The following is a 15,014-nucleotide window of genomic DNA, read 5'->3' as shown; positions in this document are numbered from 1 at the left end:
CAGACGGATGGTCCTAGAGGGGCAGTTCACAGAGAGCAGGTCACAGACAGCGGTCGTAGCCTGTTACTGAGGGAGGTCATAGAATGCAGGTCAAGGAGGGCAGGGCACAGGAGGCTAGTCAAAGAATGAAGCTTTCAGAGGGCAGGTAACAGACAGCAGGTCACTAGGGAAGGTCACTGGAGCCAGGTCACGGAGGGCACGTCTCACTAGGCATGTCCCAGGGGGCAGGTAAGAGACGGCAGGACACGGAAGGCAGGTGACTGAGGCAGGTCACACACAGCTGCTCACTGATGGCAGGAATGAAGCAATACTGGGTTGAAATAGCCAACTTGCCTTCATCATGCCATTGACTTCAGAAACACCAGAACGTTCAAGCCAGAGGGAACAAGGATGAAAGGTCCCCATAGTATGCCCTTCTTCACTTAACAGGCACCGATGTCAGTTTCAAGTGCTTTACATGAGAAACGACACGACCTTCTGGCAGTGCACAAAGAGCACACCCACCCAGCTCCAGCTCTCGCGGAACACTGACTGCGTATTTTGCATTCAATTATTACAGAAAAACAGAGAAGCCACCAGATGGTAGAGAAGTAAAAAATCACACTCGATATATAACAACATAAATTAAAAAGGCAGAAAAAGGCGAAATTCTAAAGATTATAAAAAAAGGAACTTACTTTTTTTTTGATGTTATTCCTCGTGTTTATTGTTTTTTACTTTTTGTCTTGAAATGAGTTTGCGCAGCCCTGACGAACCGGTGCGGCGAGTCGTATGGGCATCGTCCCGCAAAGTGAAAGGTCGTCCGTTCCATTCGCGGTCAGGTTCAGTCCCCAGGCGGGTGGCATTCCAGAGGCAATGGGTCGATGGTTCTCTCCCTCTCTCCTTCCTCTCGTCTCTCTCTAAAAATAAATGGAAGTCTTTACAAACCAAGTTTGTGCATTTCAAAAGCTTTCGTAGGCAACCCAAGACAAAGTAGGCATTTACTTAACTTTATTCCCTACTTACACTAAAATAAACAGACCAAAGGCAGGCCTGAATAAAAGACTTCATTATGTCAATTACATTGCTTCAGAGAGTTATATTAATTATGACTCTTTCGTACTGGATCCCAACACCTATCCCTTTTCATCTCCCATACCAACAAATCGGAAAAGCAAAACACAACAAAGAGATAACACCCATAGAGTCTACAAGGAGCTTAGGACCAAGGCATAATTCCATGCCCTGGGTTCTATGGATGGGTATATACACAGTCAGTGTACATCTGTGCATCTTGTCACTTAGAGACACTCGGTTACCTGTCGCCGGTCTGCATGTTCTCTTCCCTCACAAGGCCCACTCCCTCTTTTACATTCCTCAGGAGAGTCTGTTTGTTTTCAAATCCTGAGGGTTTCCTGCATTGTCCTTTTCACCGCTCTGGCACTGACTATCTGAGAACCATGCTAGTGAGAGAAATGCCTTCAGCTTGCCATTTCCTTTGGCTTTTACTTCTGACACTGTTGACAGATGTCCCCCATGGTCCCCAGCCTGGCCCACCTGCACCCAGCCCTCGCTCCCCCTCCCCTGGCCTTCCCCACACTATTGCCTGTGACGGGCTGGGCACATCGCTGCTTTCTCCATCATCACTTACAGCCGGTGCCACCGCCTTCGGGAAAACGCAGTCATTTGCGCCATATTTACAGGTGCCAGAGGCATCTAATCACTCAGCTCAAAGGACTACTGACACCAATGCTGAACTCGTTTACGTGTCAGCTCAGTCATAGGAAGTACGGCATTTTCTTCACTTTGCAAAACGACTCTGATGCTGACAGTCTACACCTGTCAAGAGCCGTGCACAAACAAAGGGCTCTGTACCATTTCGAGATCATCACATTATGCTTTTCATGTTACACTGACTTAGTGAGGTAACTGTTTCCAAAAGTAGTGAAACCAAGGAACTAAGAGGGAGAAACAAGAAGGTGAAACCGGGTTGGGACCCCGAACCCTAACGGTTCTTGTGCAGCAGTTGGGACAACAGATGAAGAGCAAAGGCAGACGTGCGCATCCCTCAATCAGCTAATTTGGTAGACATAGGAATGGAGACATTATCAGAAACTGTTTGCTGAAAGAACAGCTGCCGGTTCAAAGCCAGAGGAGAGCACATAGGAGCTCATTTTCCAAATATGCTCCTTCTTTTGTAGCATGCTGTTTCACTGTGCCCCAAAGATGCACAGAGCTAGAGCAGTAATAACATACGGAAAGGTGAAATCATACCTCCTTTGCTTTTGAAACGAGTTTGGCCTTGATGGAGAGATAAAGTGTGTTCGCGCTCAACAACGGTCTTAAGGGCTGCGAGAAAGCCTTACCTTTTCTAGATGGCTCTTCCTGACGACCGCGGGCTTTTCTAAGCAGGTTTCTGCTACCCGGTCTCCACGAAGCCTCACGCAGTCTGTGGAGGTAAGTTTTAGGTTGGGATCACTGTGTGCACGAAAAGCAAACTCTTACGATGTCTCACTCACTATTGGGACTATACAAAAGTCTCCTAGGGCAGTGAAGCCGGTTCCACTCAGGGGCATAAAAGTTTGCTAAGATCATGGAAGCATCACAAAGTACCTCAATCCTTCTGACCGGCTGAGGTCTTCTACTCCTGTCGGTGCGTATTACTTTGCTTGCAGCTCCCACTCGATCCAATGAAAAACAAACAAAACCAAAACAATGCATGAGAAAATATCCAACAATTCAACTTTTTCAATTATAATAACTATAGAAAGAAAAAAGATTCTATGCCTACATGTATCTACAAAAGGATTATAATTCCTAAGATGCAAACAAAACAGTCTATGAAGGAAAAAGGTAAAGGGGTAATAATCTCGGCATGGCTAACCTTTAAATCTACTTTTTATTTCCTCTGTTCTGTGAGGAAAAAATGGGAAATATTATCGGTACCTCCTGCGCTTTGAGAACCAGCCTGCACACGGACCCGCGGCTTTGACCCCAGTCGTAGGGGGCACACGTTTAGCTTGCAGGTTCTGTCTGGTTCAGCTGCCTGCCTCGCGCAACCAGCGGAGGTTTTCTTTCACATCATGTTTCTCTCCCTCTCTTTCTCCCTGCCTTTGCCCCTCTCTAAAGAAACAAAATGTTTAAAATATGAAACCTTAAAACGTAACAAATAACAAACAAAATATAATAAAAGTGGTGCCCTGCGATGCTCTCTGAAGCTCCATCATCGGCTCTTCATGCTGCTCTACTCGTCTTCAAAGAGCCTTCAGTCGTTCACGGCTTATCCTTGGACGTGCGTCATAAATACTTGCTGAGAGAAAGAGAAAAACAGCAAATAACATACAAGGGAGCTCCGATAAGGCTATCAACTGATTTCTCAACAGAAACATTACAAGCCAGAAGGGAATGGTCAAAAATATTTCAAGCAATGAAAAACAAAGGCCTACAACCAAGAATACTCTACCCAGCAAGGCTCTCATTCAAAATAGAAGGTGAAATAAGGAGTTTCTCAGACAAAGGAAGACTGAAAGAATACATCTCCACAAAACCAGCATTGCAAGAGATGCTAAAGGGAGTGTTCTAAGAAAAAAGAAGAAAAGAACAAGAGAGGAGAGGAACAGAGGTACAAAGGGAAATGAATAAATACACGTCAATAATAACCTTAAATGTAAATGGATTAAATGCTCCAATTAAAAGACATAGGGTAACGGAATGGATAAGAAAACAGGACCCACATGTTTGCTGTCTACAAGAAACACACCTGAAAACAAAAGATTTACACAGACTGAAAGTAAAGGGATATAAAAAAATATTCCAAGCAAACGGACCGGAAAAAAAAGCCGGTGTAGCAGTCCTCATATCAGACAAAACGGATTTCAAAGCAAGGACAATAAAAAGAGACAAAGAAGGACATTTCATAATACTTAAAGGAACAATCCATCAAGAAGATATGACTTTGATAAACATATATGCACCCAACATAGGAGCACCCAAATACATAAAGCAAATACTAGAAGACCACAAAAAGGATATCAACAACAACACACTCATAGTAGGGGACTTCAACACTCCATTATCAACAATAGACAGATCATCAAAGCAAAGAAACACCAAGGATATACAGGCATTGAACAATACACTAAACCACATGGATCTAACTGATATATATAGAACTTTTCACCCCAAAGAAGCAAAATATACATTCTTTTCAAGTGCACATGGGACATTTTCAAAGATAGACCACATGATAGGTCACAAAACAAGCCTCAACAAATTCAAGAAAATTGAAATCATATCAAGCATCTTTTCAGATCACAATGCCTTGAAACTAGAAATGAACCTCAGAGAAAAAAATCAAAGACACCCAAACTCATGGAGATTGAATAACATGCTATTAAATAATGAATGGGTTAACAATGACATCAAAGAAGAAATCAAGCAATTTCTAGGACCTAATGATAATGAGCACACAACAGCCCAAAATCTGTGGGACACAGCAAAAGCAGTCCTGAGAGAGAAGTTCATAGCAATACAGGCATATCTGAAAAGGCTAGAAGAATCTCAAAGAAAAAACCTAACCACAATGCTACAAGAACTAGAACAACAACAACAAACAAAGCCTAGGGCAAGAAGAAGGAATGAAATCATCAAGATCAGAGCAGAACTAAATGACATGGAGACTAAACAAACAATCCAAAAGATCAACAAAACTAGGAGCTGGTTCTTTGAAAAAATAAACAAAATCGACAAGCTTCTAGCCAGTCTAATCAAGAAAAAAAGAGAGAAGACACAAATAAACAAAATCAGAAATGAAAGAGGAGAAATCACGACTGATACCTCAGAAATACAAATGATAGTTAGAAATTACTTCAGACAACTGTATGACAAGAAATTTGACAATCTAGAAGAAATGGACAAATTTCTAGAAACACACAACCTTCTAAAACTGAATCAAGAAGAAGTGGAAAGTCTCAACAAACCAATAACAAAAAAGGAAATTGAAACAGTAATCCAAAATCTCCCTGTACACAAAAGCCCTGGCTGGACCGGATGGCTTCACAGGCGAATTCTACAAAACATTCAGGGAAGAACTAACTCCTATCCTCCTCAAACTGTTCCAAAAAATCCAAGAAAAGGGGAAAATCACAAACTCTTTCTATGAAGCCAGTATTACCCTAATCCCCAAACCAGGTCAAGACACAACAAAGAAAGAAAACTACAGGCCAATATCACTGAGGAACATTGATGCTAAAATCCTCAATAAAATATTGGCAAACAGGATCCAGCAATACATCAAAAAGATCATACATCATGATCAAGTGGGCTTCATTCCAGGGATGCAAGGATGGTTTCATATTTGCAAATCAATAAATATAATACATCACCTAAACAGAATGAAAGACAAAAATCACATGGTCATATCGATAGATGCAGAAAAAGCATCTGATAGAGTACAATACCCATTTATGATGAAAACACTCAGCAAAATGGGAATAAAGGGAGCATATCTTAACATAATTAAGGCTATATATGAGAAGCCTGAGGCCAACATCATACTCAATGGACAAAAACTGAAAGCATTCCCCCTGAACTCAGGAACTAGACAAGGCTGTCCACTCTCTCCACTCCTTTTCAACATAGTGTTGGAAGTCCTAGCCACAGCAATCAGACAAGACAAAGAAATAAAAGGCATCCAAATTGGGAAAGAGGAAGTAAAACTTTCATTATATGCAGATGACATGACAGTATACATAGGAAATCCTATAAACTCCACTAAAAGACTATTCGATATAATAAGTGAATTTGGCAAAATCGCAGGGTACCAAATAAATATACAGAAATCTAAGGCATTTCTGTACACCAACAATAAAATAGCAGAGACAGAGACAAAAAAGAAAATACCATTTACTATAGCAACAAGAAACATAAAGTACCTAGGAGGAAACTTAACCAAAGAGATAAAAGACCTGTACTCTGAAAATTACATAACATTGAAGAAAGAAATTAAGGAAGAAACAAATAAATGGAGGCAAATACCATGTTCTTGGATGGGAAGAATCAACATCATCAAAATGGCCATACTACCCAAAGCAATTTACAGATTCAACGCAATCCCTATTAAAATACCAATGACATATTTCACAGACCTAGAACAAATACTCCATAAATTCATATGGAACCAAAAAAGACCCCGAATAGCAAAAGCAATCTTGAGACAGAAGAACACAGCAGGAGGAATCACCACACCAGATATCAAACAATACTACAAAGCCACTGTAATCAAAACAGTCTGGTACTGGCATAAGAACAGACATATAGATCAATGGAACAGAATAGAGAGTCCAGAAATAAACCCAGGCCTCTATGGTCAACTAATATTTGATAAAGGAGGAAGGAACATAAAACGGAGTGAGAAGAGCCTCTTTAACAAATGGTGCTGGGAGAACTGGATAGGGACCTGCAAAAAAATGAAACTAGACCACCAACTTACACCACACACGAGAATAAACTCAAGATGGATCAAAGACTTAAATGTAAGCCGTGACACCATAAAAGTCCTAGAGGAAAACATAGGCAAGAAAATATCAGATATCTCACGTAACAATCTCTTCACGGATACATCTCCTAAAGCAAGAGAAATAAAGGAAAAAATAAATAAATGGGATTACATCAAACCAAAGAGTTTCTGCTCAGCAAAAGAAAACATCAGCAAGATGAAAAGGAAACCAACCATATGGGAAAACATATTTGCCAATGACATCACAGACAGGGGACTGATTTCCAAAACATATAAAGAGCTGATACGACTCAACATCAAGAAAACAAACAACCCAATTAAAAAATGGGCAAAGGACCTGAACAAACACTTCTCCGAAGAGGACATATAGAAGGTCCACAGACACATGAAAAAATGCTCAACATCATTGGCCATCAGGGAGATGCAAATAAAAACCACAATGAGATACCACCTTACACCTGTCAGAATGGCCATCATCAACAAATCAACAAGCAACAAGTGCTGGCGAGGATGCGGAGAAACGGGAACCCTACTGCACTGTTGGTGGGAATGCAGACTGGTGCAGCCACTATGGAGAACAGTATGGAATTACCTCAAAAGATTAAAAATGGAACTGCCTTTTGAACCAGCGACTCCACTACTAGGATTATACCCGAAGAATCTCGAAACACCAATTCAAAAGAACCTGTGCACCCCTATGTTCATTGCAGCCCTGTTTACAATAGCTAAGTGCTGGAAACAACCTAAGTGCCCATCTGTAGATGAGTGGATCAGAAAACTGTGGTACATCTACACAATGGAATACTATGTAGCAGAAAGAAAGAAGGAACTCCTGCCATTTGCGACAACATGGATGGAACTAGAGAGAATTATGCTTAGTGAAATAAGCCAGGCAAGGAAAAGAAAAATACCATATGATATCACCCAATACAGGAAACTCAAGAACAACACAAACAAAGGAACTAAATAGAACAAAGAGCAGAATAGCAGTCAATAGGGGGGTGGGGAGAGGGAGAGAAGGGGGATAAGTAAGGGAAGGGTTTAGTCAAAGAACCTGTATAAAAGACTCATGGACATGGACAACGGGGAGGGATATGATTGCGGGAGAGGGGGTGGGTTGGGTGGGGGAGAGAAATTAGGGGAAAAGGGGACAACTGTAACTGAAAAACCAAAATTTTAAAAATAAATAAATAAATAAATACTTGCTGAGAGAAAGTGGTTACTATTCTGAAAGAGAAATTAGTTAAAGGTGGAACAGTTTTTAGCATGTTTCGGTTAGGTCTCCAAAATAAACTTCCAAAAAAAAATCAGTCGGTGCCTTTTATAAACACTGACTCATGTCACTATTACGATGAAACATGTTAGAAGTAAATTACTTCTTCCATTTCAACGCCTACAATGTTTTAATTTAAGTTCTAATAGACTCTCTCATGACAGCATAGATTTTTTAAATGTTATAGCATACTCAATGAATGAAAAGCACAAATTATTATTCATTTAGTACTGTAACTCTGGTTTTAGGTCTTTGTGTACTTACCTGTATTTTCATGTTGGTACATAGCAAAACGCAGGTTATCATTTTGAGGGTATAATAAGGTTCATAAGAAAAATTTACCTGAATATAATTTTGAAGTTTATAAATTTAAAACCGAACTAAAACTTCAAAAACTCTTTCAAGTGTTAAATATCTATAACTCAAACATTAAATTGTTCCTCAAAGGATCAGATGGGAATTTTGAGATATTCATGTATCTTATGCATATGAAAATCAAGCATATATTATATCACACCTCTGCAATATTTAAGTTCAATTGTTTACCAAGAAACTTTGATAGTTATACCTTTACTGCAATGTAAGAGGGTATATTAAGATTCCGTTTCTTATTTAAGAGGGCTGATCTCATGCTATCTTTTCATCATAAACTTTTAAAGATTTTACGTATTTATTTTTAGAGAGAGGGAAAGGGAGGGAAAAAGACATGGAAAGAAACATCAATGCGAGAGAGAAACATCGACCGGCCGCTTCTTGCATGCACTCCGACCGGGGACCCAACCTGCAACCCAGGCATGTGTCCTGACCAGGAATCGAACCTGCAACCTGTCGCTTTGTGGGATGACACCCAATCAGTTGAGCCACCCACTTAGGGCTCTTTCCTCATCATTGTTTTTAAAAATCCCGTTTTTCACATTCAGAGCATCAGAGGTTTGGAAAAGGTACTATAGAAAATAGTAAGATGATGGAATAATGATGACTTCCAAAAGTGAAAAAGGTCTTCCTCTACGGTGTTTTATTTCCTGCTGAGTAATACGTAAATCCTTAAGGACAGCACATCCAGGAAAAGGATCTAAAAGTGTAATCATGATAGAGGCCTTTCCATTATCCTCGTTACCTATCACTAAGTATTTCATCAAGTCCGATACCTAAACATAATTTACAAAGAAGAAAACAAGAGCAGAGAAGTGGCTTAATTCTATTTTAACGGACAATAACCAAACACATCATAATAAATGATAACAACTTTGCTAACCTAATTCAGATGAAATATTCCAGTTACTTCTCAGGTACCCTGCTATCACTGTTCCATGCCTTCAAATCATTCAACAGTTAAAAGCGCTTCTACAGAAGAGGCACTCAGGTATAAAAATGCCAATCTTACTGAAATGAAACATTTAATTCAAGTAAGCTCTCCCATGCCATTGTGTGCAAACTCTCTACATTTCACCGTCAAAGACAGAAACTATCAGGTTTTTCATTAGATCAAAAGTTATGAAGTGCTTAGTGATTGAATGTTTACCATAAAGTTAATTGAGAAACTTTTTCCACCATTTTTCAAAGAATACTTTCACTTCAATTATGAATTACACGACTGACACATAAAACACTCAGCTCTTCCCAGAAAGACTTAATATATGTATTTCAAATATCAGTTTGAAGATGATTTACAAAATAACCTGTTCCCGAACCTCCACCTGCTCCTCCGCAAGGGGCAGAGTAGAAGTGTAGCGACAACATCGCCAAGACGCTTTTCTCAAGCATCCTTACCGGACGTCATTGCTGTGCCGCAAACCCTGCTTACCAGGTCACAACAGAGGCAATGGTCACAAACTATGCAACGACACATCAGTAAAATGAGGAGACCTGATACAGAAAAAGCCAGTGAAGTTCTAGGAAACTACTTCGATAGAAACTCCTTCAAACGTCATTGTAATTCAGCAGCTCTAATTCTGATATGGCTTGACACACAAGTCACTTTCATAATCAGTTCCTTAAAGCCAAAACAGAGAAGTGGCATCAGCAACATGGCAGTTCCAATCTCTCCTGGAAAAAACACTGAAAAACAAGCAGGATCCTGACTTTGTTTCTGTTTTTCTTATTTAAAAAGTCCACATGTAAGTGAAATCATACGGTACCTAACGTGGCAAAATTTCATTCTTTTTTTATGGCTGAGTAATATTCCTGTGTGTGTGTGTGTGTGTGTGTGTGTGTGTGTCTGTGTGTGTGTGTGTGTGTGTACCACACCCTCTTAGTCCAGCCATCTACTGATGCACACTTAGGTTGCTTCTAATTCTTGGCTATTGCAAATAATGCTGCAGAGAACATAAAGGAACATAAATCTTTTTTTGGAGTTTTTTCCGATAAATATCCAGAAGTGGAATTGTTGTGTCACGTGGTATTTCTGGTTTGAATTTTTTAAGAAAGCTCCATACTGTTTTCCATAGTAGCTGTGCCAATTTACACTCTTACCCACAGAAACAAACCCATAGAGAACAAACTGACGGTTGCTGGATGGAAGTGGGAGCAAAAGAATGGGTGAAAAACGTGAAAGGGAGTAGGAAGTACAGATTTCCAGTTATAAAAATAGACACAAGGGTGTGAGGTATGGCATTGGGAATATAGTCAATCACTATATTGGACTACGTGGAACTAATATGATATTGTATGTAAAGTGTAATTAAAAAAGAACTTTAAAAACTTCTAATAAAGAATGCAGCAGTTCTGCAGCCTGTCAGGAACAATCTCCGAGAAGAGTAAAAAATGGAGATCATTTCTACTAAACAGTAATTGTTTTCAAACAACTGTATTTTGTTAGAACTTTATAAATGGCCGAAGGTTCACAGCAATCAAGCAAACAGTGAATTTTTTAAAAGGCCACTGGAAAATGGCAGGAAAGCTCTGGGGCGGTTTTCCTTGCCCTTGTGCCACTCCTTCCCCAGCTTGGCTGTAGGCATGAAAACTGCATCCCCCAGTTCCCAGGGTGGGATCCTGGTCCTCAGGTCTGGAGAAAGCAGAGCAAGACCTCTTTGCTAATGATCGTGTAGGCAGGTCTGTGCTAAAGCCATCTGAGAGCTCCCTGAAGGCTGGAAAAGCTACGGGCATTGCTTGAAGCCATTAAGCTGGCCAACAACCCATAGCTGCCTGGACCAAAAGATTCTGGTTGAGGCATAATACCACAGATGGCAAAATGCCTATGGGCGGAAATTGGGGAGAGAACTTTTATTGGGAAATTAGAGCACTCAAAATCACCCATATATTTGGGGAATTCAGAAAGCCACATGCATGCCTCGGGTAAGATGCTTGCTCAAAAATTACCTTTGAAGAAATAAGCTTTCACTTTGGGCTGGTCCCTGGGCTCAGTGCAAACCCGGCTGAGTGCTGAGGGACAGCCCTAACAGTCAATCTTCAAAGACTGAAAAAAGGTTTACTCTCTTGTTTTCTGGCTCCTGGTATTCAAGGAGATCTCTGTCCAAACACTACCCGAACATACGCCGAGGAGCAGTCTTCAGTGACCACGCATAGCAACAAATACATCCTCTAAAAATAGTTCAGTAAACCCCTGAAAAATGGACTACTATAACCTTCGACCATCACAAAAAAAATAAGTCAAACCCTGGACCAGGGGAAGATCTGATTTCCAAAGTTACAGCATAAGAGTAAGACACGCCATTTTCAAGAAGAAAATCACAAGGCATTAGCAAATTTAAAAAGTATGGCCCATTCAGGAATAAATATACTGACTGAAACAATTGCTTAGAGAGCACAAAAAATTAAGACACAGCATACCTAAACTAAAGGGATGAAGAAAAAGCACTTGTGAGAAATAATGTGCGCCAGTAAACACCTACACTAAAAAACTAAAAAACAAAACAAAACAAAACAAAACTTGAACTCTGGCTGCGGTGGCTCAGTTGGCTGGAGCATCATCCCATAACTGAAAGGTCATGAGTTTGATTCCTGGTCAAGGCACACACCTAGGTTGTGGGTCCATTTCTTGGTCAATGCACGTACAAAATGTCAACCAATGGATGCTTCTCCCTCTCTCTCCCTTCCTGTCTTTCTCTAAAAAGCAATACAACAATCATCAAGGGAGGATAGAAAAAAAAAGAAAGAAAGATTAAAAGACTTGAAGAACACTATTAAACACTGAAGAAGAAGTAACCTTGACATCTTTCAAATTCTTCCAAAACAGAAAAGAAGGGAACTCTTCCTAACTCATTCGATGAGATCACCAGTTCTTTTTCCTACCAAGGCCAGATAAAGACACGCCCCCCCCCACAAATAATAATGACCAGGATACATTTTAATGAGCATAGATGAAAAACTTCTCAACGAGATACTAACAAACTGAATCTGAAGCACGTACAAAGGTTTATATACCGTGAGCAAGTAGGATTTATCCTAGGAATGCAAGAAGGTCAATATAAGAAAATCAATCCATACAACAGACACTAATGGAATGAAATCAATTACTGACCACCTCAATAGACACAGAAAAGGCATTTAACAAAATCTAATGCTCTTTCATGATTGAAAAAAAAAGTGAGAAAACCATAAGTAGATTAAAAAACAGAAACAAAACAAAACACTGAGGAAACCATGAACAGACAGGAACTTCCTCAACATAATAAAGGTGTCCTATGAAAACCCCACAGAAAACAACAAAATCAATATTGAAGGACTGAAAGCTTTCCCACCAGGATCAGGAACAAAACAAGGGTTCCTATTTTCACCACTGCTATTCATTATTACCCTAAACTTCTAGCCAGAGCAAGTAGACAGGGAAGAGAAACAAAAAGCATCCAAATCGGAAAGGAAGAAGTAAAATTATATCACTGATGGTATGATTCCATATATCTATACCTATATCTATATCTATATCTATATAGATATATATATAATCTTTCAAAGAATCTACCACAGATCTACTTGTGGCAACAACAAATGAAATGAGCAAATTTGCAGGTCATAAGATCAACATACAAAAATCTGTGTGTTTCTATACACCAGCAGTGACAATCCATGAAGAAAATAAAAGAGCAATTCCATTTCAATGGCATCTCAAAGAACTAAATACTGGAAATAAGCTTAACCAAGGAGATGAAAGTCTTGTACATTGAAAACTATAAAGAATGCAGGAAATCAATTTAAAATGTCCAAATAAATAGAACGGTATTCCGTGTTCATGGGTCAGAAGACAAACGATCGAGATAGCAATACTATCTAAATGAGGACACGTTCGATGCGATTTCAATCACAATGTCATCCCCCTTTTTACATAAATAGAAAAGCTGGTCATCCAATTCACATGGAATTGCAAGGAGCCCAAAATAGCCAAAGCAAAGTCGAAAAACAACAAAATTAAAGGGCTCCCACTTGTGGTAAATATGTGCCCAGAATATGTGAAAAACCTTTCAATTAAAACAACAACAACAAAACAAAAACCGCCCATTTAAGTGGGAAAGACGTCTGAAGATTCTGCCCCAAAGCAAACCTGTGCATGCTAATCAGCACAGGAAAAGAAAATCCTCATTCATCACTAGGAAACCACAAATCCATACCCCAAGGAGATACCAGTGGTTACCTATTAGAAGAGTTGGCATAAAAAACAAACGTTGACACTTGTCAGACCTTTCATGGCACGTGAATAAACAAACTGTGGTGCAGCCATGCGACGAAATACAGGTCAACAAGAAAAAGTAACACACTGCTGATTTAAACAGGAATGGATCTTAAATGAATCATTCTGAGTTCTTCTCAAATATCAATTCTAAACGAGTAATTGGGGCCCTGCAGCCCTACCAGAAGCAGAGGCGGATTGAAGGGTGGGCGCAGTGGGCGCGCACCCTGGGCCCCGACTTCTGAAGGGCCCCGCAAAACCCCAACTTGACACTTTCCTCTAATGACACCAAGTTTGCTTTCATTACTACGCTGCATAAAATATGGGAAATGCGGATTTTTCTTTTCCCTGGCTCTCTCCTTGTTTTTAAGGGGCCCAACCAGTATCTACTTCCCCGTCCGGGGCCTCCACCCTCCTTAATCCGCCTCTGACCAGAAGTCAGGAACTGCAGCGCTGAAGAGGGGAGGAGGCTGTCAGGCTGAAGGCCACTCCGGGGAGCAGGGGTCCTGGCCCGGCTGCCAAACCCAAGCGGCACCTTTGGCATCAGCACCTGGGAGGCTGTGCTCTACTTTTTTGTCCCTTCAAGTCATACAACATGACATAATGTAAGAGGGGAAAGTCGGCCATCACGGGGACGCAGATCCTTACCGTTTGTGCTCCTCTTCCTTGGTTTCTCCAGTTGCCAGCTTCCTCCAGTTGCCAGCTTCCTCCTTTCCCAGAAAGCCCACAAGGATTCCTCCTTCTTAACAGCCTGCACCGCGCCTTCATTTCCAACCTCCTGTTCTCTATGCAGCCTCTCTGACCCCAGCGAAACGAGGGGTAGATCTGAGAATTTCAACTCCCTCTCCTTCATCGTCTGGCCACTGAACGAAGCCTGTGCTGTGACGCTCTCTTGGGTTTCCTGCTTGTCTTTGTTGCGACAGCTCGCAGACAAAAGAGCCTGCGTTGGAGCTCAGAGTTCTTAGTTCTTCAGTAAAAACTGGGTTGACGGCCCCGTGGTTTTCTGGCAACGCGATGGTGGGGCCCTGACAGCAAGGCTTTTCCCACTAGAGCCAGAGAGGGGTCCCAGAGAGGAGAGCTAGGGAGCTGGGGTGGTGTCCATGGGGATCACCCCGCTGTCAGAGGCTGGCCTGGCAGCCAAGGCTGCGGATGTGCTCCGTGATGCGCCCGCACCCACTGCCCCAGGGATTGGTAGGCTGGTGGTCCTCTGACTTCTTGCAGTGTTCCCAGCAGAGGCAGGGCCCTTGGGGGTGGAGGCTGAGAGGGACACCACAGTAGAGGCCACCGTGCTGCTGGTGGTGCCCAGCCCTTGGTTGGAAGCATGGGAGCTCTGCTTGGGTGCAGGTCCGTGGGTGGGCATGACGGCGGGCGCAGCAGCGCCTCCGAGCGTACGCTTTTTCCCAGCCCTGGCGCCAGGGGTCGTGACCAGGGTGCCCTGGCGGGTGCGCTTCCGGGTGTTCTGTCCGGAGCTTCCCCCAGGGTGCTGAGTGGCCGTGCCAGACGGGCCTGGAGCCGATGACGAGGCGGCCAACGCAGGCCTGGGGCCGGCATGCGTTCCCGGGGGGGCCTGGGCGATGCTGCCCAGGGCTGGCTGGCCTACAGTGGAGACTGGGGCCTGGGCT

General features: G+C 41.7%; 1 long non-coding RNA gene across 1 annotated transcript; it reads right to left on the bottom strand.

Moving 5' to 3' along the window:
• Positions 1-281: 281 nt before the first annotated feature.
• On the bottom strand, positions 282-3,083 carry LOC149997384 (uncharacterized). The gene is made up of 3 exons (XR_016514250.1): positions 2,593-3,083; positions 2,346-2,428; positions 282-899 (listed from the first exon to the last, which is right to left on the bottom strand). It is a non-coding gene; the product is annotated as an uncharacterized LOC149997384 (long non-coding RNA).
• Between the last annotated feature and the right edge of the window lie 11,931 nt (positions 3,084-15,014).

This window comes from Furipterus horrens, unplaced genomic scaffold (assembly GCF_987537825.1).
Source record: "Furipterus horrens unplaced genomic scaffold, mFurHor1.1.pri manual_scaffold_11, whole genome shotgun sequence".
Taxonomy (NCBI): domain Eukaryota; kingdom Metazoa; phylum Chordata; class Mammalia; order Chiroptera; family Furipteridae; genus Furipterus; species Furipterus horrens.
This window is presented reverse-complemented; position numbering and strand designations above follow the sequence as displayed.